General features: G+C 39.3%; 1 long non-coding RNA gene across 1 annotated transcript; it reads right to left on the bottom strand.

The window, feature by feature from the left end:
* Nucleotides 1-1464: 1464 nt before the first annotated feature.
* Nucleotides 1465-14426, bottom strand: LOC116451935. Its single transcript, XR_004243367.1, has 3 exons — nucleotides 8985-14426; nucleotides 4440-4585; nucleotides 1465-2909 (listed from the first exon to the last, which is right to left on the bottom strand). It is a non-coding gene; the product is annotated as an uncharacterized LOC116451935 (long non-coding RNA).
* Between the last annotated feature and the right edge of the window lie 10529 nt (nucleotides 14427-24955).

Raw genomic sequence — 24955 nt, 5'->3', positions numbered from 1 at the left:
CTGTAATCTTTTTCTAATTCAACCAGGAAGTTGTAAAAAACACTTAAGCCGTGTCTGTAATAAATAGCTTGGAACCTACTTCACTTTAAGCTTGCCCATAAAACATATTAGCTGCTTTGGTCAAAGATCTGAACTAGCTGTAAAAATTGAAGCTTTTCCCTTTGTCTGGCTGAGACTTGGAGCTTCCAAAGGGTACCAAGAAAGAAAAAGGAGCAGGAAACTTCTGGTTTTGTCCTTTATGTTTAATCAAATGTGTATGAGCAGCAGCAGTGCTTGGTATATTGTGGTTTCAGGGTTATTGTGGTTTCCTGGTCTAGGAACCAGGACAGTGTTGGATTCTCACAGACTCTCAGCCTTGCTGCTGCCTTCTGCCTGGGTGGCACAGCAAGGGTAAAGCTCTGCTTGTGGTGTTCACCAGAGCTACAGCATAAAGACCCAGCACACTCTGCCTTCACTTGACTCTTCTACCACACTTCTCATCAGCTTTGCTGTCTGGCACCTAAATGTTGCTAAAATCTAACAGCCAAACAATATTCCACTGACAGCAAAAATGAAAAAATCCATTTTCAAACTCTCATGGCTTGTAAATGATGCCCATTTACGAGAGACAAAGACTTCAAAGACTCTTTCTTATAAGGAATACTTGTCTCCAGATATATTTATTTCAGCCTGTCACAGTCAGAGAGAACTAACCGCTTGGCCTAAAACTGTAACTCACAACAAGAGCAATGAAAAGCAACAAAATAGAAAGCTGAGTGGAAAAATATTTTTAGCACCTTTGCCAAATCAGTGCAAACTCTCAGGTGTGGGAGAGCATTTTTGTTTGGTTCCCTGGAATATGCTTCTAAGCAAAGTACAGCAAGGAATTACTGACATGAGTCACAGCTTTGGTAGAAAGAGCCAACAATTTGGGAGAAAGGGGATTTATCCTGAGTAGATATTGGCAGAATAAATTACATCTGTGATACCATCAACCTCCTGATTCCACAGAAATGTGAGGGAAAAAACCACAGAAGTTTGCAGTCGTTTTGATAAACATATATCAGAAAGGTATTGGATAACAATGTATCTCCAAACAATGCAATGCTTGGCAGAACTATTCTGTTGAAAAATGGCTATTTCACTAGTAATACACAAATCCATTTAAGCCAAAACTCTTCCTATAAGTCTGATAAATGCCTAGCTTATTGCTGGTCCACCGTTTACTTTTCCCATCCTGAATAAAAAGGAACCAAAGAAAGAGTAGGTGACTCAGACGAAGCAAAAGTGCGTTCAAAGTTGGCTGCCACCATTCTTAGCACAAACAGGACAGGCTAGTGCTTGGAAGCAAGGACAATTCCTTGGAAAAATAGTGCTTCACAATACCGAGAAAGACAGCAAAGCTATCTTCCTTGTCATTAAAATTCTCTGACTGAACCAAAAGTGGGCAAAATACAGAGGGAGTTGGTCTTCTTTTTTTTCTTCTTTTACCAATCATTGTGAAACAGATCTAATTAATAAATTTTAAGTGCACTTACAGCATTTTTCTAGATGTCCTATTTCTCCTCACAAAAAACCCCATGGAATAAACAATGCTAATTAAATATATTTTAATCTTTCCTAATTTTCACTTCTTAATAACATGATGTTGTTTGCTTTGCTTGCATATATGAACATCTTCCTTTTCATCACCAACTATCATGTAAGGGCCCTCCAGAGCCTAAACAGCAGAAGGAATACACCTGATGGTGCTTGTTTAAATTCAAAGTACATCACATAGAATTGCAGCACACTTTAAACTGATGATTGAACTGTGCAGCACTTCCTCATTTAAGCTAAAATGTATTCGCTCACCTGAATGATCGTGCAGCAGCAAGTAAGTGATCCATCGCATTTAATTTTACTTGTCTGGAGGTGAGGTGGCAGATCCAAACTACTCATTTCATTGCCTGATTGCTTTCTGAGAGCAGCAATTTATTTCCACCAGTAGATGAGGAAGTTTGGATGGATTTCCTATCCTGAGATGTCCATTTAATTGTTTAAAAATGGGGTAAATGTGTTCTTAGTGATGTCAGCTCAGATATTTGGACATATAATATGCATCATAAAACCAATGGGAAGGATATAGCAAATTTATATCCAAGTTTAAACTGATATTAAAAATTATGTATATACTACAACTATACATAATGCCAAAACATCACATTGCTGTTGATATGTTGAATTATTCTTTCTTTCTTCACTGCATAGATTAGCAATTATTTTTAACTACTAAATTTGTACTGATTGGGCAAGCTGTTAACAATGGATTTTGAGCCAAGTGCAGCAGGCAATTGAAACAACAGATATCTTCCCTACAACTATTGAATTAGCAATAGGTGTTAAAATAAGTGTTTTAGGTAAAAACCTTCTTCTGGTAAAATCTACTTCACATCACTCATTCCCCATGGAGATCAATGTGGAGTGAAAGGTTTTTATGCTCTAGAGGATATTATCTTCCAAAATGCTACTGAGGTTAGGAATGAGTACTTCCCATTTCTAAAGCAGCTTTAGTGAATGTGGTCTTGGCTAAAAGGTTTGCCTTTTTTAATCACAGCTTCAGAAAGGAAACTTTGTTGTGAAACGCACTGATGTAGACATAAAGTTTGAGTTCAAATTCTGATTTTTTTAATCTCTTAATTATCACACAAATTTCCAGGGCATCTCATAAGATTTTATGTTAATTAGAAATGCTGGGTTTCACATCTGAAAACTAAGATGCTATATAACAGAAAATTAAGGCTCTTGTATAGGTAAACAAGGTAGGCTTAAAAGGGAGGGACAACTAGGAAGAGTGAAGAGTTGATTTCCAGAGTGGAGGTGGGCTGTTTGGGAAACCCCAGAGAAACCTGTGCTGTGGGCTGTGCTCATTTCATGCATTTGTTACTGATCTGGAATAGAGGACAAAGTAACACAAGATGTCATCTGATGATATTAAGCATATTAAGGACATTTTAATCATTCATTTTGCTCTTTTCTTCATTTGGTACCTTAGTGTCCCAGGCATCCCCAGTGCAGATGTACTAGTTAGCTCCAACTAAACTAAGGCAAACCTCAGTTTTGTTTTTTTCCCCAAATGAAAACTGGTCAACATTTTCAGGTTAATTCACAGAAGGCGTGACTCTGTGGGGATGGTGAACTGCACTATGGCCAGATTATAGGAGAAAAGAGAAACCAAATGACCCATTACAACTCTGAAAGAGAGGTACATAGGCAAGGGGGAAAGGCGTCATGGTCCCTGTGAGCCTGGCACTGGGACACAGACATAACTCAGTTTTAGGTACCAACAGGTACATGAATCTTCAGAGCACATCCTGGCGCAATGGCACTGGCAGTAACTCCCATCACACACACAGAGATGACTTCATGTTGGAAAAGACCTATAAGATCATTGAGTCCAACTGTTAACCCAGCACTGCCAAGTCCACCACTAAACAATGTCCCCAAGTGCCACATGTACATGTCTTTTAAATACCTCCAGGGAGATGGTGATTCCACCACTTCTCTGGGAAGTTTGACTACTTCAGAGAAGAATTTTTTCCTAATCTACGGTCTAAACCTCCACTGGCACAACTTGCGGCCGTTTCCTCTTGTCCCTGGTTTCTCAACCATACAGTACAGTTCTCGCTGTATTTTCCTTCAGCTCATCAGCTGCTCCCGAAATTACAGAGGGCAGGAGAGACGACAGTTCTACACAAAATTAAACCTGTCCTAAACCTGCCCCGTCCTCCCGTTCCTAGCGGGGCCGGGACGCCCCAGAGCGGGTGCCCGCCCGTGGCCCGCGCCCGGCGGGCTTGCAGCGGCCCGCAGGTGGCACCGGGCACTGCGGGGCTCCCGGCAGCCCCGGCATCTCCCCCTCGCCGCCTGGGCTGGGGGTGACCTGCCCTGTGCGCCTCCGTGCCCGGGCTGCCGCGCCAGCCCTCCCGGCCTTCAGCACCGGGGGTCACTTTGTACTATGGACCCACGCCTTCGTGGTATACTCATGGCTATTTAATTCTGTTAAACTGGCATTATCTGCACCAGGAACTTCACCTACTGATGAAACACCACATAAGCACTTCATCTTTTTTTTTTTTTTCCTCTAACATATCATTCTTAATACGCATCAACTGTTTGGAAAGAAGAGGAAAAACCTTAGAAGCTTGCCGAACCATAAGAGCACAGCCCCCGGCGGCAACACTGATTCCCTGGAGGAAGAAGAGGGCTGGTCCCGGGAGAGCAGAGGGCGGCAGGCGGGACAAAGGCTGCGCTGCCGGGGGGGGACCGAAGTCGCCACCCGATGGGAACCCGCCGGCGAGGGCGGAGCATCGGCTGCTCCGTCCTGCATCTCAAAGAGGCAATTTCACAGACTCTTCACTTACTCCTCGAATCCTGTCGGCATAACTTGAAAGGCAGAAGAGCGCTTGGGCTTAATCTTTTACCTTTTTCCAGATGATGGCGATTTATATTTCACTCTCACACTGGGGGTGTGGTTTTTTTACGGCGAGAGCATTCTGTGGGGTCAGTCCTTCTTTTCACTCCTTTCTTCTAGCCCGGCCTTCACAAGCTCTCAGAATGAGAAGTTCACCTGTCAGTGATACAATAGAATTGTACATCGAGAAAGAAACATGAAGGAAACTGACCCACATACCACTGTTATAAAAGCAGAACATCCTAAATCCAGATGATCTTGCCTGACTGTACTGTGCCATATAAGCTTTGTGCACACAGGAATGCCCTCTACTGAATAACAGTATCTGTATATTGAAAGCAATATTTTGCCATGAACATTTCGAAGTTAAGACAAATTGTCATGGTTTTGAACTGAAAGTAATTTTTTTTCTTTTTCTCTAGAAAATTTTTCTGTGTATGGGAAAATCCATATACACCTTCTAAAACATCTTGTAGTCATTCATATGCCAGAGGCACTACTTTATGGTTTTTGACAAGAGCACTTATAATACCTTAATAATTGAAAGCCTGGCAACCAGAAAAGACAGGGCACAAGAGTGAAATTCTTGCAGCAAATTTTTATGGAAGTACAGCAAGCTGTTTTAAAAGAGATGTGCAGAAGACTGCTGGATCCAAAAGACTAGACATGAGACAGCATGAAATTTGGAAACCCTTGGTAACATGAAATAACAGAAGCCAATGATGTTGCCCAATGTTTATGGAGAAAGAGAAGGATGAACACTGAAGATTTCCAAAGAATTGGGGATGGAGAGCCACAGCTCCCTGGACACTGGCTATGCTAAGAGTAGTGAAGATGCAGTTATGAGCATGTAGTAGAAATTGTGTCCTCCAGGCCATGATAAAGAGGCAAATAAATCACTGGTCTAATTTACAATGAAAACTCATGTATTTGCAGGTTACTGCAGGAGACAGTTGCCCTCATTCACACTCCAATGAAGATTTTCTTTGGCATTACATGGCTGAGATGTCCTTAATGGAGGTTTTTCACTTGCTGTAAACATGAGGACATCCAGGATGAAGAGTAGTGTCAAAAAAGAGTGATGTCCCTGTCATCCAGGTCTGGCACCCAGGAAGGCTTAGTTCCTCCTTTTCATGAAGTAGATGAAGCTCCCCATGGAGAACAGGTACTCAGCAAGTATCTTCACAAACATGAAAAAAAGTTTGTTCTAGTGCAGAAAAACTGTGTAAGAAACTGTGTAAAACCCACAGGCTCTCTCACTTGCTGGCTCTGCAAAGCCTGCACATCATGTGGATATGTTTTACTGGCATATCCAAACCAGAGTGACCCTACAGATAATCTGCAAGTCTCTGAGGCACAGATACACACTGCATGGCTACACACATACGTGATAAAATCTTTGTATGCTCCCTATATGCTTCAGTTTTGAAGAATAAGTGCTTTCTCCCCATCAAGTTTAGATTCAGTTTGAACACCCCATCAAATGACATTGTAATTGTTCATGCTTTTACTTCAGTTTCCATTGGAAAGCACAAGTATTTCACAGTATGTTATAGCTCCTGAAGCGTAACATGGCACAAGAAAGAAAAAAAGTTACTTTCCCAGAAATGCTGGCATCCTTTTTAGTTACCTAGACAGATGATATTCCAAGAAATGTTGATAAGGTTTGTTCTGCAGCACAGCTCATCAGCCATGAGCTTCAGCTTTTAACACATTGTATTTAATGAATTTGCTAGAACTGTAACCAGAATTGCTGGCATGTATTCCCCTTGCAGCCAGTGAAAAGACCAAGAAAAAGAGACTGAAGGCAGGTAAGCAGTCTGAAGTACCACTGAGATTTTGAGCCCTCTTTGTGCATGTGAGTGTGTGAATTAGGTCTGCCTTCCCAGAAAAGTGTCCATACTGCTGCAGGAAACTGCAGTTGCCTTCAGCTGGCCCCGATTAGGTACGCATTTACAGGCACAGAACCCTGAATATTTATACATAGCATGAGTTAGTACATTTGAACAAGTCAGTTACTGTGGGAAAAAGTCCTATAAATTTCACCAGGCTCTGGAAGAAGTGTTATTTATTCATTGTTAAAATCTCACAATGTCTGCAGCTGTTCTTACAGATTTTATTGAGAGGTAACTGTGAGACTGGAGAATCGATACTGAAATAATTTGCTTTAAAATAAGGAAAGCCGAAAGTGAAACTTTACACTTTTTTAAAATCCCTCTTTCTTATTTTATCAGGTGCACATTTTCATTTTCTACTTTAGATGTAGAGTATGCCATCAGAAAGATCAGGCTTAAAGTTCAAGTGGAAAAACTCATGCACATCCTTCCTTAAGCACTTAAGGATGTGTCTTTCCTCTTTATGGTCTCTTTCTTCTCTTTGCCAAATATCGATTAGCAAATACAAACTTGGTAAAACTGTGCAATAAAATAGACTGTCATGTTCATGGTTATTTTCAACCTGAGTCACAAAGAAAAAGTGTTTTCAGATTTTATGCTTTAGACGAATTGGATTCCTACAGAGACACATGCTTCGGATATATTTTTCCAGTCCTATGCATGCATATATTTAGTCCAAGAATTTCCATTAGTCTAAAGCAGAATGCTCTGGCAAAATGCCCTCTGCAGGAGGGATCAACAATTCCCAGTTTCTGAAGCCTCTCTTACCAACTGTTCTCTCAACTACAAAGGACAATTGAAGTAAGGGTTCTTCTTCATCTGCAGCCTGAGAAGGTCAGCCAGATCGTGAAGAACAGTGTCAGAGATATAAGTGCAAGATGGGATCACAGTAATAGCTAAACAACATGTTGCAATAACTATATATAAACATAGATGTTGTGAATTTAATGGGGGGCAGGGGTGTAGATATTATGAGGGGTTTTCAGATATCACTAGTGGGGGGCAACATACAATATTTTCAGGCACAACTAGAAATGTCTCCTCAGTTTGGCACTTCCAAAACTGATGCTCACATCATTCATTTACCTCACAATCTTTCATTGAATGAAATTACTCAGTTTGTTGAAGGTTCACGTGATGAAAGAGAAACGATGAAAGAAAATGGCTCTGAAGATATTAAATGCTAGCAATTTAGCAATTTCTACTATTGCATTTACTCCATGTTCTTGGCCATATGGATTCTTCTACTTTTGTTGCCTCTTGAGCAACTTTGCAAATATAAAATTAATAAAAAAACCCCAGAGACATAAAGAAATACCGTGGACCATGACTTAACCACATTCATTTTAGATTGGTTTACTAGGGATGAGGAAGAAGTAGGTGACTTCAACAGTTTCTTGGGCTAAGAGGAAGTCTGTATTTGCCACCAAGGAAAACAATATTTCTTTTGAATTACTTCGGGATTTTCAACTGCCTAAATAACATCATTGTTCAGAAAAGGAAAGACTGAAACTAGACAGCTTTAAAACATGGCTAATAGTGACTAAAACTTCTTCTTTACTCACTTGCAGAATTAATAAATTACTTATGTTTAATCTTTCTTTAAGTCATATTTTCTGTATGACACTGAAGATTTTTCAGGATGCTATTCTCAATATCTGTTTAAACAAAAGGAAGCTGTGAAAATTGCTCTTTATTCTTTCACACATACAGTTCTGTTCATTATTTTTTAAAAAGCACATAACACATTGATTTTCACAATAAATCTGGCTGGGCAATCATCTCTTTCTTATAAAATGGTAAAAGAAAAGTTATTTTAGTATATATTTGCACATTGCACGTAAAACAGTAAAGGAAGTACTTTCACACAAGATTATTTTTCATCAATATCTGCAGTAAACTCTGTACACTATGCTTTATTTGTCAGTAAATAGTCGGGAATTTGTTGTTTGTAATTTCTAACCTTCTATTTGATGATATATGGGGCTGTGAGAGTGTTAGATAACTGCCTTCAAACAATAGGCCATGAAAATATTTGAATCTAAACAAGATTATAATTAAATGAGGAATTTTTTTTTTTTTTTTAAAGTGATATGCTGCTATGGAGCAAGTCTAATTTCTTTCCTCTCCAGAAACTACTTTTCTCAATGGATTTACGTGTAAAACAAATTAAAAAAAAAACCAAAACACATCCTCAAAAAAAAATTAATTGCCTTCAAGTTTCCTGGCTTTAGTCATATGCTTTTTATTTTGAATGAGTATTCTAAATATGTCTCTTTTTTTCTAATTACTTGTACTTTCTTAAATGACAGTGTGGTACAAGTAAATCACAAAAATAATTCCTTGCATTATGGCATTCAGCTGGAAATTCTGTACCATTGTGTACAGATATGTACAAATTTATGCACATGGTCAAATAACACACACACTGAATTCACATTTCAATACAGAGAATGATAATTCCTCTCACAGGGTATTCTCGATGCATAAAAGTAACTGAACACAATCCCAATGCAATGCACAGTTCACCCCAGAATAAAGAACCAGTATCCCAGATAACTTCTGAAATATATTTTCAGTTTCTCGGTATTTTATTGATTTCTGAAAACTGTAGCAGTGGATGTTTGGAGAAAACGGTCCTTGCAAAAGCAAAATCTCACCTCTGTGAAAGGCAGCAAGCATCTTTTCAGATGTACCTGCCTTTTGCTAACACACAGCTTCTCCATCCCAAAATTAGTGCCACACCTGAAGAGGCTGGGAAGCCAAGATGGCATGCAAACACTGTGGATTGGGTCAGTATGGAATAGTAGCTCCAAGCACATCAGGCAACTGCAGCCTTCATAATGAGACCTGCTGGGAAAGGACAAGAACATACAAAGTATAAAAAAGTGTGAAGAAAGATTCAGTGGTGACTCTGGAATTAACAAGGAATCACAATCAAAATAAGATTTAATTAACAGTGGCTAGACTTAAATATATATGTTTTTAGAGAAAATGTGTTGTCAATTATAATTGGTGTTTTCATGGCACTGTCTGCAGTGGTGAAAATTATATATGGCCTCTAAAAAAAGTTCATACTTAATTATATATTATGGAAAATGAGACATGGAAATTAATTTACTCTTATGTCTTCCCTGAAACTTTGACAGGAATCTCTTTCACAGGGTTTCCAAGATGTTGGTTCCACTGCAAGTATTTCTTTTGAGTGCACATAACTCTATTTGTCACTAAAATGTCTTGCAATTGAAGTGTTAAGTATTTTAAGGTTTCTGCTGAATTTTCAAGAGGTAGAAGATGAAGGAAGATGAGTCCTCATAAAGGCAGAATACAAACACATGGGGACTACCTTCATTTAGTTTTATTGCTCTACTAGTATTTGGTTTTGCACTTTCCTATCAGTATGATAATCACTTTTTTAGTTTGTGGGTTTATGTGTTTGTTAAGTCTGCCTAAGAGCTCTCGTCATGGATAGGAAAGATGTAAGCTTAACAAAAAATTTGGCAGCTGGTAGAGGAAGTAAAAGCTGGAGTTCAGGGGGTTACAAGTCTGCAGCTGAGCACAGAGAACTGGGGTGTTTTTGCAGGGTTTGGGCCTCAGTCACAAAAACTTCGATAAGAGAAAAATGCCAACTTTGCACGTTACATCCTATGACAGTATTGCAAATGTTCAAGTAGCGAAAACAAATGCATTAGAAGAAAAAGGTGTGTTTACTTCTTCAGTGCCATTTACATGTTCCCCAAAGAAGCAGGAATCAAGGTTGCACAAAAAAAAAGCTTACAGCATGGGAACTAGGCTGTGAGCAACTTTCTGTTCAGTTCTGCAAGAGTTCTTTATATGGAACTCTTTATATGGAACTAGCACGGCACTGGAAAGTCATTCCAAAATACATTAAGCAGCATGACTTCCAGCTTGCTGCATGCTGTTTGTTCTCTCCTCTTCTTCCCAAGGGAAGATGCTTGGGCAGTGAAGTCTCGTCTGTTTGGTAGAGTTGGTTTGATTATAAACAATTATGTTGCCTCAGTGTTTTTGCTAGAAGACAAATAAATGTGCCTTGAACTTTGAACAGAAGGTCAGGTTTGTGACTGTCCTTGTATCCCAGGATATTCATTTCACTATCTTAGAGTGGTCTCCAAAAACATTCTGTTTCCTAGACAGACAACTTTTTTGACAGCATTTATGACACCCTACTGAGGTGGAGATAGGGACAAAATGGAATGGTCTTCATGGACAGATGAGTGCAGTTGTCAACACTAAGCTCTATACAGTTTTTTGCCATTGTGGAAAAAACCCACTGCGATGAGAAGAGCCATCTTCTTGCGGGGAGAGATTGTAGACAGCTGAGGACAGGTCTGATAATGCACTCAAAGTAAACAGCATGGCTGAGGGCTTGTTATTGTAGGTGAATTGTTCTAAGTGCTGAAAGCCTGGTGACCAAACACATCAGACTCTTGTAGTCCAGCCAGGAAGCAAGTGAAGCATGAATAACCGAGTAACATGTCATCGTCTGCTAGCATGGGATTGGGTCTTCTAGCCAATCAAAGCTTATAGAAAGCATTACTCATGAGTAATGCTATGTCCAAACTTAGCACAATCAAGGAATGGAAAAGGACTTCTAAATTATACATTCAACTGATCAATTACAGATGTGCAACAACTAACTCCAAAGTAGACTGCACTCTTTAGAACGGCTTTCCTCACATCATGATTCTTGCATGGGTTCAGTTTCACGCAGATGTTTTTCATCCTTGGGCTAACTTTGTCCAAGTACAGAGCCGACAGGGCAGAAACAGCAGCATGGTTGTACGGAGTAAGTAACAGAGAAGTGTCTCATTTACTTTTTTCTAGTACTTGAGTTTATGCTACCTGATGAGTTTCACTTGATAATAAAAAAGATCCAAGAGGCATCTTTCTTGAACACCACATGTGAGCAGCCCGATAATATCTAGCAATTATTCATCCGTGCAAGCCTGCAGAAAGGACTCAGAGCAACTTAATACATTCTTCAGCATCCTTCCCTTTCAGAGGAAACAACTCATTTCCATGGCTGACCATCTCAAGTGCCCTGAATATGGAAAGGATGTGGGAGGGTGTGAACATTCTAGTTCTCTCTAAGTAGTCCTTTCTCTTCATGTTAGTGACATTCAGCCACTCAAGGTCAATGGCTCTGAAGGTCAGTGTCCAGACCTGAGATCAAGTGACCCTATTTCTTCTGTAGAATAAGTACTTGCTTGTGGGAACTCACTGGGGACTGAGATGTTGTCCATGCCTGAGCTCTGTAATGCCTGACATTTAATTTTCTTAAGTTAACTGATCATAATGAAGACTGAAGGTTTAGTATTTAAATACAATGAGTCTGTCAGTATTTTGTTTTTCTAATTCTTTTCCAGCCATGCCAGTCCTTTACTTTCTTATTCACAGCACAGAACAAACTAGTGCTTGGTCAAAACAGATTTTCTGTAGTACTGCTTGCACATCTTCATTGCAATGGAGTAGGAAAAAGTAATATCATCTCTTTTCTAATGGGTAGTTGCCTCTGCATAAGTATTTGGGAAATTTTTGATGGTAAAATATAACTTCCATCAGCAATATTTCTTGACTGAGGAAATTGTGAATGGTAGATGTGCAATGTATACATTGTTGCAATTCTGTCAGAAGATCATTAAAGCAGTGCAAACAAACCAAATTAATTATATATTCCAGAAATATCTTTTTTTTCTGCATGGTTTCAGGTGTCCATTTCCATTCATATTATTCAATGTATCTCTATCTTTACTTAGTGGAGGCAATTATCTGTTTTCTGCAAACGATTGACACCAGAAATACAGAATAAAGGTAGAATTTAATATACTTTAGGAAAGCTACTACAATTGCCTCACAGATCTATCTCTGAAGTAATCAAGAAACCTGCAGACAAGGGAAAAAATTAACATAGTGTATACAGATTCAAAAAGATATTTGACAAGATCTAAAAAATTACACTGACAAGGGGTAGCAGGAAAACCCCTTGTACTATAACAGTTGTTCAAAAAAAAAAAGGAATAAATGTCAACTGCCACAAACTACATGTGTTCTGATTCAAAGTGTTCATCATATCCAAAATGACCACAAAAAGGTGTGACTCAGGAGACATGGTGTGCTCCTGATGCAGTTATTCAGCATCATGAGGCATGAAAATGAACCACAGAAAAGCCTCAGGGGATTGAGTGACTAAGTAAAAAAATACCAGAGGAAATCACTTTTATGTAAACAAATGTAAAATGACACATGAAAACACAATCCTAACTTTGCAAACAAATCTAATTACGAGCCCAACTTCACTATTAGTACTAGAGTGTGATATTTGATAGATGTAATATGTGGTTATATAAAAAATATCAACACAAACATCAGATATCATTGTCGAATAAAGAGTTTCTAATAAAAACTCAGGAAAATGCTATGAATTATTAGGAAATAAATACTGAAAAAGACAAAAAATGTCATTATGCCACTGGGTAAAATCAATTATGTATTATGAATACCAAGACCATGACTGAAAGGGCGTAGCAGAAATGAAAAGGTAGAGAGAAGCCTAGCAAGGGTAATTTTGAACCACAAAGTGGTCTTCCTATAAGAAAGAGGTAAAATAGATTAGGGTTAATAAACCTGGTGAGTAGACAGCTGAGAATATAAGAGGTCAAGAAATCAAGGGTGGCATGAAAACAGTGAATAGAGAATCTGTACTAAAACATCTGGGAAACATCAAATGGTACTAGCAATGAAATCCACTGTAGATACAAATGTGTAAATCATTACAGTTTCTTTTCATCAGAAGAACAGCTGCAAGCTCTTAAATAATTTTAGACACTAGAAGAGCAGTTTTTATGGTACTTGAATCTACTAGCAACACTTCGATGTTTGCCACTGACTGAATCTTCTTTATGTCTAGTGAGACACCTGAGAAACCTCAGTCTCTTATTCGACTCCTTACAGACAGATAAAATCTTCAACATGTTTGTGTTGCAACAAATAATAAGTAGGATGTCTAGTCACTGAAGTCTACAAACCTGAATTCTCCTCTTAAAAATGGGTTGGCCTCAGTGAATGATCCCTGGCCTGTACTGTCCTCAAAACCAAGACCATGGACTGCTTAGGGGAGGGCTGACTGATAAGGACAAAACCCACTAATAATGCCACAGTATAGATAAACATGGGACAGTGGTCAGGCTCTGGTGCTGTTTTCTTAACTAATACAGATGACAGACACTGATGGATGAAGATGAAAACCAAGGATATGATGAATCTTCTTACAGTCCCAAGGGAGACAGGGAAGCCTGCGGTGTCTGATCACTTCCTTCTTGTGACTCATGGGCCACTTGCTGCAGAACTTTTAAAAAAACTCACAGTACAAAGGTGCTTTCTATTCTTATGGAGCACACATCCACAAATAACCTGGGATGAGGACTGTGGGGGTATCATAGATACTTCTGTTATAAATTTGTGCCATATAGACATATATCGGCAGCCAAAGAATGATAGCAGAGATTCTGTGTAACCACTGTACAATCCAGAGCCATGTGAATGATGTCATTGTGTTTGGAATAATTCCTAAATCACATGAAAAATACTCATGGGCTGTACTAAGCACAGCTGAACTTTGCCAGCTTTCATTACAGGCAGGCAGAATTTTCTTTTTCACAAGACTTATCACAGAATCATAGGCACATCAACTGGAAGGAGTCTCTGGGGGTTTCTAACCCAACTTTCCACACAGCACTACAGGGTCAACCAGGGCTTTGTCTGTTTGAAAACTGGAAAGAGATTTCTCCATCTCCCTGGACTCACTCTCTAGTGCTGCACTATCAGTGTAATAAAGAAGTTTTCTCTAGTGTCCATCCGGAACATCCCAGGCCACAGTCTTGTGGTTATTGCACCTTATTATTAGATGAGCAAAATAACTTCCCACAATTTGCTGGCAATGCTCCTCCCAGTGTAGACCACTATGCAATTGGCTTTATTGTGCACCAGAACACAGTCTTGGTCCAAATTTGACTCCTGTTTGTCCTATGTAACACCCAGGTCATTTGCAACAGGACTGCTACTCAACCTTTAAGTATCCCCTTGCTGATAGAGGAGCATGTCTTTGTGTCCATAAAAATGGACAGGTTGCTTTTTCCACCACATATTCAAACAATGAATGGGATCCGGCAGTGATCTTCAACAGTGTCATTAAAACCAGAACCTATTAATTTTATTTTCTTGGGAAGGTATGATCATTCATGTGCTATTTTAGGCCACATATGTATGCACACCAGAGTGCATGGCAAGGTAGAATAACATCAGACATGTTTAACAGTATTATTTCTATTCTAGTATTCCTGTAAGAATTTTAAGATGGTTAATACAAAAATACACATTATTATAAAGCGTGTTATAAATCAATGAGAATTTGCTTTTGCATGGGATTCTTCTTTAAATTAAGAAAACAATACTTCAACCTCAACATTCGCCTTTTAAATGCATAACCTGTTTTGGAATGAGTTTCTGTGGTTTATGCATGAAAGTTGGCCTAATAAATACTAGTTTTATGAAAAAATATTTATGCCAATGGCATGAGGGAAAAGGATAATTCTAAGTAAGTAAAAGTTTATTTTTGCTAAGTACATTTTGAGAAGTTCGTATCAGGGAAAAGCTTTTGATTCCATCAACACTTTATTTTTTTTGCAAAACTGACTGCATATCAGAGCCAACACATTACAGGTGAGATCAAAGCCTATTAGACAAAACAAAATATTATTTCATGAAAAGGCTTCATATTTGACATGCAAATGCTATATTTCAGTGCTGAAAATTATCTCTCAACTAAAACATGAATAATTTTGAGATACAATGAATCAAATACAAACACTAAAAGTAGAAGAAAATTGCCATGATTGGAGTTTTTACCTACAAATTTAAGATATTTTAGATGGTAAACCTTCCTGCATAAGTGTCTGCACTACTTTCATCCAATACTACTTGCAGTTTCAAGGTGTAGTTCCCAAGGTTCTGAAGATTTTCCATGGAATATATTAATCCAGTTCTACTTCTGTATTTTTAAACAAAGAATGAATTTACCACATAAGCTGTGTGAAGTGGGATATTCTCAAACTGTACAAATGTCTAGTCTCCTTATGAGATATCAGATAGCTGTTCCCTGACATGACAATGTATGCTTCACCTAATTCAGAAAGACAAAAGCCACTCATTGATACTATGAGTATTTTTGATTATACTGTATGAGGCTGTGACAATATTACCACACCGATAACTGGTTCCAGAAAATACCAAGTAACACATATGATGAAAGCTAGACTTGCTCTTTGCAGACCAAAGACATATTGTTTTCAGCAGGGAAGAAAACAGAAGAACTTAAATCCACAATCCATTCACTTGGAACTGGAAACTTTTCTGAAGAAAAAATAGTGCACAAAAGATCAGCAATATACTGAAGCCAGGAAAAAAATTGAATACATCCCTGCAATTCAGAAGCCAAGTTTACTGACCATAAATCTGCAGTGAAATGCCTGGAAAACCACACAGCAGACTTTCAGCCTTGACATTGCTTTTCCCTGATTCTGGTGTTTCAGCATCAGCAAGCACAGGACACTGCTCTGATACTCTGGGTGGAAAATGGAGTCTCTCCCTTATCGTTTGTCCAGACAGTATGTGTTTTATTCAGGCTTCTCCCCATCAATATAGCCATGTCTGTAACATACCTGTGTTGTTCTATTTTAGTTGTGAAATAAGCTCTTGAGCTCTGTATTCTTCATTTCTATTCAGTTACAAAACAACCAGAAGCAGAAATCATAACAAGTGGGACCAATACTGTCCAGGTTTTTACTGGAAAACCAGATAGTCTCTTGCCCTATCCTACTGGATGGAAAGCCCTGCTGCTGAATCAAGTTTTTCCTGTCTGACTGAGCTCTGCATAAAGGCTGAAAGAAGGGGATGCACTGTGCTCCCTCCAGTGCCATGACCTGCAGCAATCTCACCAGGTGGGCCTCGGCCAACCCTGTCAGGAAGGCTGGAATTTCTTATCTTCCACAAAGTTCAGTTCTATTTCTTTTCTGAATTCCATCACCCACATTGTCTTGATGTATTCAGCAATGGGCCAGCCTGAAAGTTAACCTCCTTTTCATTGCACTCAAAACCATTTTTCTCAAAACCTACATAGCATTGCCTGCTTCTGCTTCACCCTCTGACACACCAAAGCCCATCTCTGACACTCCCAGTTCCTTTAAAATCTGGCATTATCATAAGACATTTATGACAATTAATTGCTACAGATTGTATTGATACAGGTGGTGGGAAAAGTTTTCTGCTTAGATTATGTTGCACTGTGAATTTTGCACTGAAATCAGTGGCCAAATTTCTATACATTCTTTAGTCATTCACACTTTTCCATACCAACAGAGGGAAGGGCTGTGGAAAGGAAAACGAATGAAGAAGTGCCTAAAAGATAGGTATCTTCTGCTGGCAGCATTCCATCTTCCAAAACCAGTTCACTTCTTAGACAGATTTTTACAAGTGAAGAGGCAGAAAAGATCAAACATCAAGAACCTTCAGCTTGCACAAATCTTTCAGTCTTACTGCCAGGCCACACCTATACCAAGTCCTGCTGAAGGCAGCGCTGAAAGTGTTACAGTTGTTCATACTCCCTTGACTGCACAGATATTTTTAAGGTGCAAAGACTTTCCTGGACTGATGAATTTGCTCACAAACAGTGGTATCTTAAAGCCAAAGAAAAAATACTAAATTGGAGAAACAAACTTCCTTTTAACAGAATTAGATAAGAGCAATGTCTTTTTACAAAGCCTAAGAAGCACTAGCAATGCCAATTTTACTGCCACCTTCTTCTCAAAGCAACTTTGCCTTGCATTGCTATTAACAAATCCAGATACTAAGTTCGTTGTAATGAATAGGTTAAAAGGAATAACATGAGTATTTAACGGTTAGTCATAATTTCTAATATCATACTTCAAGAGATAAAACTGCACTTTTTCTACCATATCATCATAGATATCCTCTACTATTTGGTTTGAATGGGACTAGTTTAAAGCACCAGAATTAATAGCTTTACAAGTGGTCTTCCAGATTTCTTTATGACAGCCTGCTTTGATTTTACAAAAGAGAAAGATGAAGACCGATGACAGCTAGGAGGGAAGGGAAGGGAAGGGAAGGGAAGGGAAGGGAAGGGAAGGGAAGGGAAGGGAAGGGAAGGGAAGGGAAGGGAAGGGAAGGGAAGGGAAGGGAAGGGAAGGGAAGGGAAGGGAAGGGAAGGGAAGGGAAGGAAGGGAAGGGAAGGGAAGGGAAGGGAAGGGAAGGGAAGGGAAGGGAAGGGAAGGGAAGGGAAGGGAAGGGAAGGGAAGGGAAGGGAAGGGAAGGGAAGGGAAGGGAAGGGAAGGGAAGGGAAGGGAAGGGAAGGGAAGGGAAGGGAAGGGAAGGGAAGGGAAGGGAAGGGAAGGGAAGGGAAGGGAAGGGAAGGGAAGGGAAGTTTCTTTTTCTTAAACTTCTTAGAGAGACAAAGATTCAGAGCTTCCAAAATACTGATGTTATGTATTTTTTTTCTTGGGTTTTGGCTTGGTTTTGGTTTGGGTTTTTTTGTTTGTTTTTTTTTGGGGGGGGGGGGGGGTTTTTTTGGGGGTTTTTTTGGGGTGGTGTTGTTGGGGTTTTTTTCATTGGTCTTCCCCTCCTTTCCCACTCCCCCCCCCCTTTTTTCTGTGTTGGTTTGTTTGTTTATTTTTGTTTTTAAGAGCAAGATGGTATTCCTGTTTTGTTTTGGACTCTTGCCAACCGACTCGCCAGTTTTTTTACCATTTGTTCTGCTAATTCAACAATACCCAGTAGGTGGCCTCAGTGTATAATCTATTTCTTTATTCTTCTTTCAGTGATTCTGCCTTGCTTCTTTCATTGCAACAATTTTATCTTAGTTGGAATCTCCTGGGTTTATCCCTTATTTTCCTCGGGGCTTAGCGAAACATTTTCTTTAGAGAATATGAATATTCTCCAGGTCCAGACAGACATACGGGCTGAAAAATACAGAAGATCCTTGGAATCTTCAGCACTGGATCTTTCAAAGAACTGTCGCTGATTCTTGCGGTTCTTCCACATCTCCACCTTCAGAACATAATTGACTTCCGGGAATCAGTCAGTACCCGACTATGAGCAAGGGTGTCACCTAAATCTGTCATCCTGTGGGAATGCCCTTACAAACCAAGGGAAGTTTTTCTGATATGAAAAGTGTGAAATGAATTCGTAACTTGATTGAAGATCTTAATGATCTTATTTATTGTATTTAAGTATTTAAGACATATTGAAATTCATGTATCTACCCATCATCACAAAATAAGAAATACTGAGCTCCGCCAGTTAGTGGGGTCACTTCTATAATTTTACAAGATTCTGTATTCAGTCTGCCTTGTTAAACATCATGTAATACAGCCTGCAGACAAGACCAGTTGACATTTTCACTGTGACTTCCTACACTGAAAGAAGTGCCCATACATTTGTGAAAAATATTCGTCAATTAAGTATATTTGTCTACCATGGATGTCCCCAAATTTTTGGACCTGATTTTTGTAGATAATTGATGTGTAAACTCAGTCTTTGACTATTGCCAGTAAGCTAATCGGACAGACAGTCTTATAGTTTCCCTACCATAATGAGGCCTGAAACCAGTTTGGCGGGGATCAAGGAAATATGAAGCCTCCAAATATTTCCGGAATTGCCTCACTATAAACTTTTTCAAAAAGGCAGATTGAAATGTCCTATAATAGATGTGCCTGTCTGCATCAAGAAGAAGAAGAAGATATTTTTATATTTGTGTTAACAAGGGCTTCCTAAGGAGAAGTTGATATCTGGTCCTATCATACCCTAACACCACCCTCAGCTAAGCCTGTGACCTTTGTTGCCCAACAATGTGCAACAATGTACTGTCTTCACTTAAGGCTTCGCCCACATGCGGAAATAAGGAAAATGTCCGGTCAAGACAAATTACCCAGATGATGTATGTAAGCAAGGCTTTATTACATTTTAAGTTAGAAGAAGGGTAGTTTTCGTTTTTTAGTAGGCTAAGATATGGTTACCTAAGTTACAATGACTGAGAGCATCCACATAGAAGTTTAGTGCAACTTAGCATATGTGCAGTAACTTATTTCATTTGAACATTCCAAAGTGTCCTAGTGTTGACAAACCTTGAGAAAACAACATTAACCAAAATGAAAACTTGGCTTCGCATTTGTCCCCTCCATAGCCTGCTTTGCTACCATGGAGACAGACAGCTCTGTCACATCTAGTAATCTCATCTTCAAAGAAACAAAAACATTCTTGGTGAAAGAGCCTGCAAAGCTATATTATTGGTCCTAAATGTGATCTTGCACCCTTCACTGAAATCCCACTTCATCACAAAAGAAAATAGAACTGTTCTCTGCCACCCTCGTTTTCTTCTCACCTCTTTCTCTGAATGGAAATCAGAGGTCCCAATGTGTTCCATGGGCTGCACTACTAATGGGCCCTGCACAACACCCTACATGTCCCCAGCAACACCATCATAGCACCCCTGTCCACTCCCTCATATCCCTTCCCAACTCTTCCAATTCTCCTCCATCAAGGCAGGACCCTGCCACACCTTCAGTCCACCCCTGCATACGTAGCTGAGGCTATTTGGTGCGCAACCGTGATGTCTCCTCTCCATAGCTCAGTCTCCTCTCTATAGCTCAGTCTCCTCTCCATACATAGCTCCTGCCGGTTTGGCAGGGGACTGAGAGCACCCTGTTCAGACAGCACTGGAGGACTGGCCAAGCGTTGGCTGCCTCTGAACAGGCAATGACTCAATTCTTCCTACACTTCTCTCAGTTCAACTCTCCTCTCTCCTACAACTCTTCACAAAAAGTATGGAAATGTAACTTCTATGTCATTCTGCCAAATATTCCTGATGATATCACTGGCAGAGACACCTTGGTTAGTAGCGTGTCATTGTAGCCAGAAACCAGGCTCATGAGACGAGGGTCCTGGGGTCTCAACACATACTAAAAACCAAGTTTCACTGTGCTTCCCACAAAGGAACTTGACCTCACTCCTCATTTCTTTGTCTATTAACAGAAACATGAAAGAGCCTATTAAAACTAAAGTTCAGAAAGGTGTTGGGAGTTTAAGACAATGGCTGTACATTGGCATACTGCTGTTTTTAGCACAAGAAGAATAAACAGAGTATGTCTTGCAGCTTTCAAGAATACACTGAAATAAAGAAATTAAAACTACATTCAAGTGCTGGGGGGATAATTGTAGTTTGGGGGTATATTCTGAATACCAAACATAATTTAGAAGGAACTCCAACTATTTTTGAGGAGAGAAGTGACACATGGAAGTTATTTTCATGTTAGCTGGAGAGACACTGAAGGAAATGCAAATTTAACCCTCAGACTGGGAAGGGCAAAACTGCAGCACATTCCACTTTCATGAGATTTAATTAAGTCTCTTCACCACAGACAAATAAAGCTCTTACAAGCAAATCACAGATCTCAGCTCTGCTCCTTCCAGAAGCTGCTGCCAGAAAGTCTTGACCTCTTATTTCTTTTAACCATGTGGTTATACATGACTTGGGTGACTATAGCAGTCACAAGCTCTTTGTTAACATACCAGTGCTGTGCATAAACTACTGAGGAGTCAATGACCTGGGCTCATCTTCCACCCAAGGCACTGATCTATCCTGATCAACACAGGGATTGAACTGCTGCAATGCATTCACTGGTTCAATCAGATCTTGGTATAAACTCACTAGGCTGAATATAAGAAGAGTCTCACCCTTTCCTTCTCAAAGAAAAATAATGAAGCTAATCACACCATTACAAAGAGGCGCTTCCAGGCACATGGGATACCTCAGGTAACCCAGAACTACTGAACCCCAAACAAAACTGACGTCTATGGTGTGTCCAGCAACAGAAAATGTGAGATGGAAAGCACCAGCTTTTTACATACTTGCATTGCCACCTTCAAGTCTTCAACAAGAATTAAAGAGGGTGAGCTGGGAAGGCTGCCTGGCATGAAGATGGTCTATTTGGGGGAAAGGTGAGCAGATAAGCAAAAAGGAGAAGGATGTCCCCAATATGCTGTAGGGATCTGGCAGTTAAAACAAATTTTTTTGTTTCTCTTCCTGAGCCAAACATATTTTAGCTATTTTGAAGTATGATCAGTAGCCCTCTTCTCCTATAGAGTGGCGTACAGGAAGAGGAAGGATAAGAATAGGATCACACACCAAGCATGCACCATGTTCATTGTCACTCAGACTTCTGAAGATAAGCAAAAACGAGTTAAGATACACACCAAAATTACTTAAATTCTGCTCTCTTTGAGCATCTAATTAACAATAATATATTTTGCATGTGAACATTATACTGTTCTAGAATTGAGGCTCTGATAATGATTCCACCTCATTCCTAAATCTAAGCACATGTTTATATGCAACATATTAAACCAAAGCATCCCATACAGCTGTGCACTCAAACTTTTAGTCTTGTGCCCAGAATTAACCCTGTTAAATTGTATAAACTGTTATTTTGTTCTCAGCCACACAACTCTTACACAAAATTATCCTTTCATAGGCCTACCATGGACCCCTACAACACACTCTGCCCTGTACATCAGCAGCCCTGACAAGAACACGGGAATCCACCTGGTACATGGTATAAAACTTGACTCTGGCCGTTCTGGATTGCTTAGGGAATCTTGGGAATCTCTCTTGTCTGCTTTTGATCATATAAATGAGATGGATTGTAGAATCATAAAACAATTTGGGTTGGAAGGGGCATTTAAAAATCACCTAGTCCAACTCCCCTGCAATGAGCAGGGACATCTTCACCTAGATCAGGTTCTCAGAGCCCAGTCCTACCTGAATGTTTCCAGAGACTGGGCATCCGCCAGCTCTCCGGGCAACCTGTTTCAGTGTTATACCATCCTCATTGTAAAAAATTTCTTCCTTGTATCTACTCTGAATGTACCCTCCTTCAGTTTAAAATTTTTGCACTCTGTTCTATCATAACAGGCCCTGCTAAGAAGTTTGTCCCCATCTATTTTACAAGCGCTACTTAAATATTCAAAGACTGCAGTAAGTCTCCCTGGAACCTTCTCTTCTCCAGGCTGAACAACCCCAACTCTCTCAGCCTTACCTCACAGGACAGGTGTTCCCTCCTTCTAATCAACTTTGTGATCATCTCTTGGAGAAGGTCCAGAAGAGAGCTTTCATCCTCCATCCTGTACTGAAGAGTGAATGTCTACTTCATGTCTAATTAACAGCTTTCTCAAGCTGTTCCAGCTAATCCCCTAACCCCCCAACTCAGCATCATCTAAAAATGGGGACACCATCAGGCAGCTCCAAGTGATTATCACCTGTTCAATGAGGAAGAGCTAAGGTTGCATTAGCATGTACCTTGATTCCTCACTCTGATTTTCAGGGATCAGAATGTTATTGAATTGCACATTCTAAAAGAGCATGAGACATTACAAAACAATTTTGACAATTTCACCACATTTTTCTGTGGTGAAACCCGCAGGATTATTGAGCTAATGGCCAAGCTTTTTAAATCACAAGATCATCCACTTCTTCTTCATCCTTCTGTATGCATTCCTCTCTTCTGTCATGTGACCATCATGTTCAGAAAAATTAATACAGTTTATCTCTCATGAGTCTTTGATGCAGTGTTGGCCCTGTTTTTCTCATTTAAGAGCTTATGGATGGTGTTATTGTGAGCTGTAAACTTAATCATAAGCCTAATGAGTTTGCATTTTACCTATGCAAACTACTCCGTAGAGCACGAACAATGTATATTTTCTTTTCATAAAAAAATATGATTACGATTATTTATGATTAAAAGAAATATTTGAAACTAACATGGAATACTGGAAAATAACATCCCACAAAGATGGTGTCCATTTTAGTTTTGACCTGCAACTGTGCTTTTAAGTGTTGCAAAATAGACAAAGCAAAACCTGAACAGACATAGACAAAATTGGGAAATTCATGAGGTAAAAAAATCTATATCTATTGATGATACAAAATTATCTTATCTGTATGAGGCAACACACTGACTGTTTAAAATCTAAGGTGGCCTTTTGACTTCTTCCTATAGTGCGCTCCCGTTCATATTCTATTTTTGAGCCTTCCCATCTCTGATGTCTATTCAACTCTAAATCTGACCCGCCTTGAGAGATGGTCATCAACAACTGGAACTGTAGTGAGGTTAGGTAAGACTGAACACAGCGGGATGACAATCGTTCCTGCTCCATTTCACATACGTGTAATTGCCCAAATATGAAAGCCCAGGACTTCCTTATTATAGTTGTCCTATTTTTCTTGGTAATAAATCAAATTAAGGTGTCATTTTATTATGCATCAAATATCTTGGTGTGTACCTTTTACTGTGGTTGCTACACGTCCTAAACAAATAAAGGATTGCATCATTACATCTTTGCAGGAGCTGGCAGGACACACAAGAAGAAGTTCACAGGATACAGTGAGGAAGAAGTTCACAGGAGACACAAAATGAAAGTGGAAATTTTCTTCAAGGAGTTTCTACAAAGGGACACCAGAGAAAGGAAGATTAGAACATACAGAAAAAGAATGGCTCCACTGGAAGGACTGATTAATGTGGGCATTAGATCTGAAAACCAGGCACCACTGGTTTGAAGTCAGCTGTTCAGGACAGTCAACAGTTGGCTCAACTGTACAAGGAGTCACATGCCCTGCACTGCATAGGTTTTTCACTTAAGATTTCATGGTTATAGAGATTTAGCAGTAATATTAAAATTACACACAGAGGAAATTTCTCTACACTAGCATAAATATCTACTTTAAAATGAGACTCTTTCATGAATCATATTAACCTATTAAACCTGAAACCTGCGATGACCTTGGTACATTCAATAGTCCAGTAATTTCCAGAAACATCTAAGGGCCATCACCTCTTCAAACTTCCACTATGTCTGAATTATAACACTCAGGAAGTAATTTATTTTTTTTTAATTATAGGGCGATCAGGAAATAATGTTGAGTATTACAAACTTTTCTATGGAGCATATTCAATAATTCAGAGGAAAAATTAGAAAGGTGATCTAGTTTCAAAGAGGTTACAGTTCAGCTTTCCACATGCAAAGCAAGTTTGCCAAACATGAAGGAAGTTTACAGGGAAGTGCATGAAATAAACCCCAGCAGGTTTCATTTTCTATCACACCATAACACAATGATGGCACAATAAATATCTGGCAGACAAAGAAACACAGGTCTCTTTCTGTAAAAGAAACAAAACCAAACAAAGCCAGCAAACCACTGAGCGAATTGTTCTTGAGCACTTTGCCTCCTACCCAAATTTCATTCACAATTCATTACAGGCAGAAACAGTTCTATGGTAGTTAGATACAGCAAAAACAGAACTGATAAAGAGATTTTTAAGATTCAAAGAGATGAAATAAAAACAAAACTGAAGAGAATAGTTAAGGGTGGAAAGAATAAAACAGTGGTCAGCTGGCTGAGTAAGTACTGTAGCGTTTCAGGAGTGTTGAAATTAGTAATACACAAAAAGGGAGTGGTGAAAAGAGCTGAGAATCTGGCCATAAAAAG

Source organism: Corvus moneduloides, chromosome 1, assembly GCF_009650955.1.
Source record: "Corvus moneduloides isolate bCorMon1 chromosome 1, bCorMon1.pri, whole genome shotgun sequence".
In the NCBI taxonomy this organism is placed as follows: Eukaryota; Metazoa; Chordata; class Aves; order Passeriformes; family Corvidae; genus Corvus; species Corvus moneduloides.
Note: the sequence above shows the minus strand (reverse complement) of the source record. Positions and strands in the feature narration are given on the sequence as shown.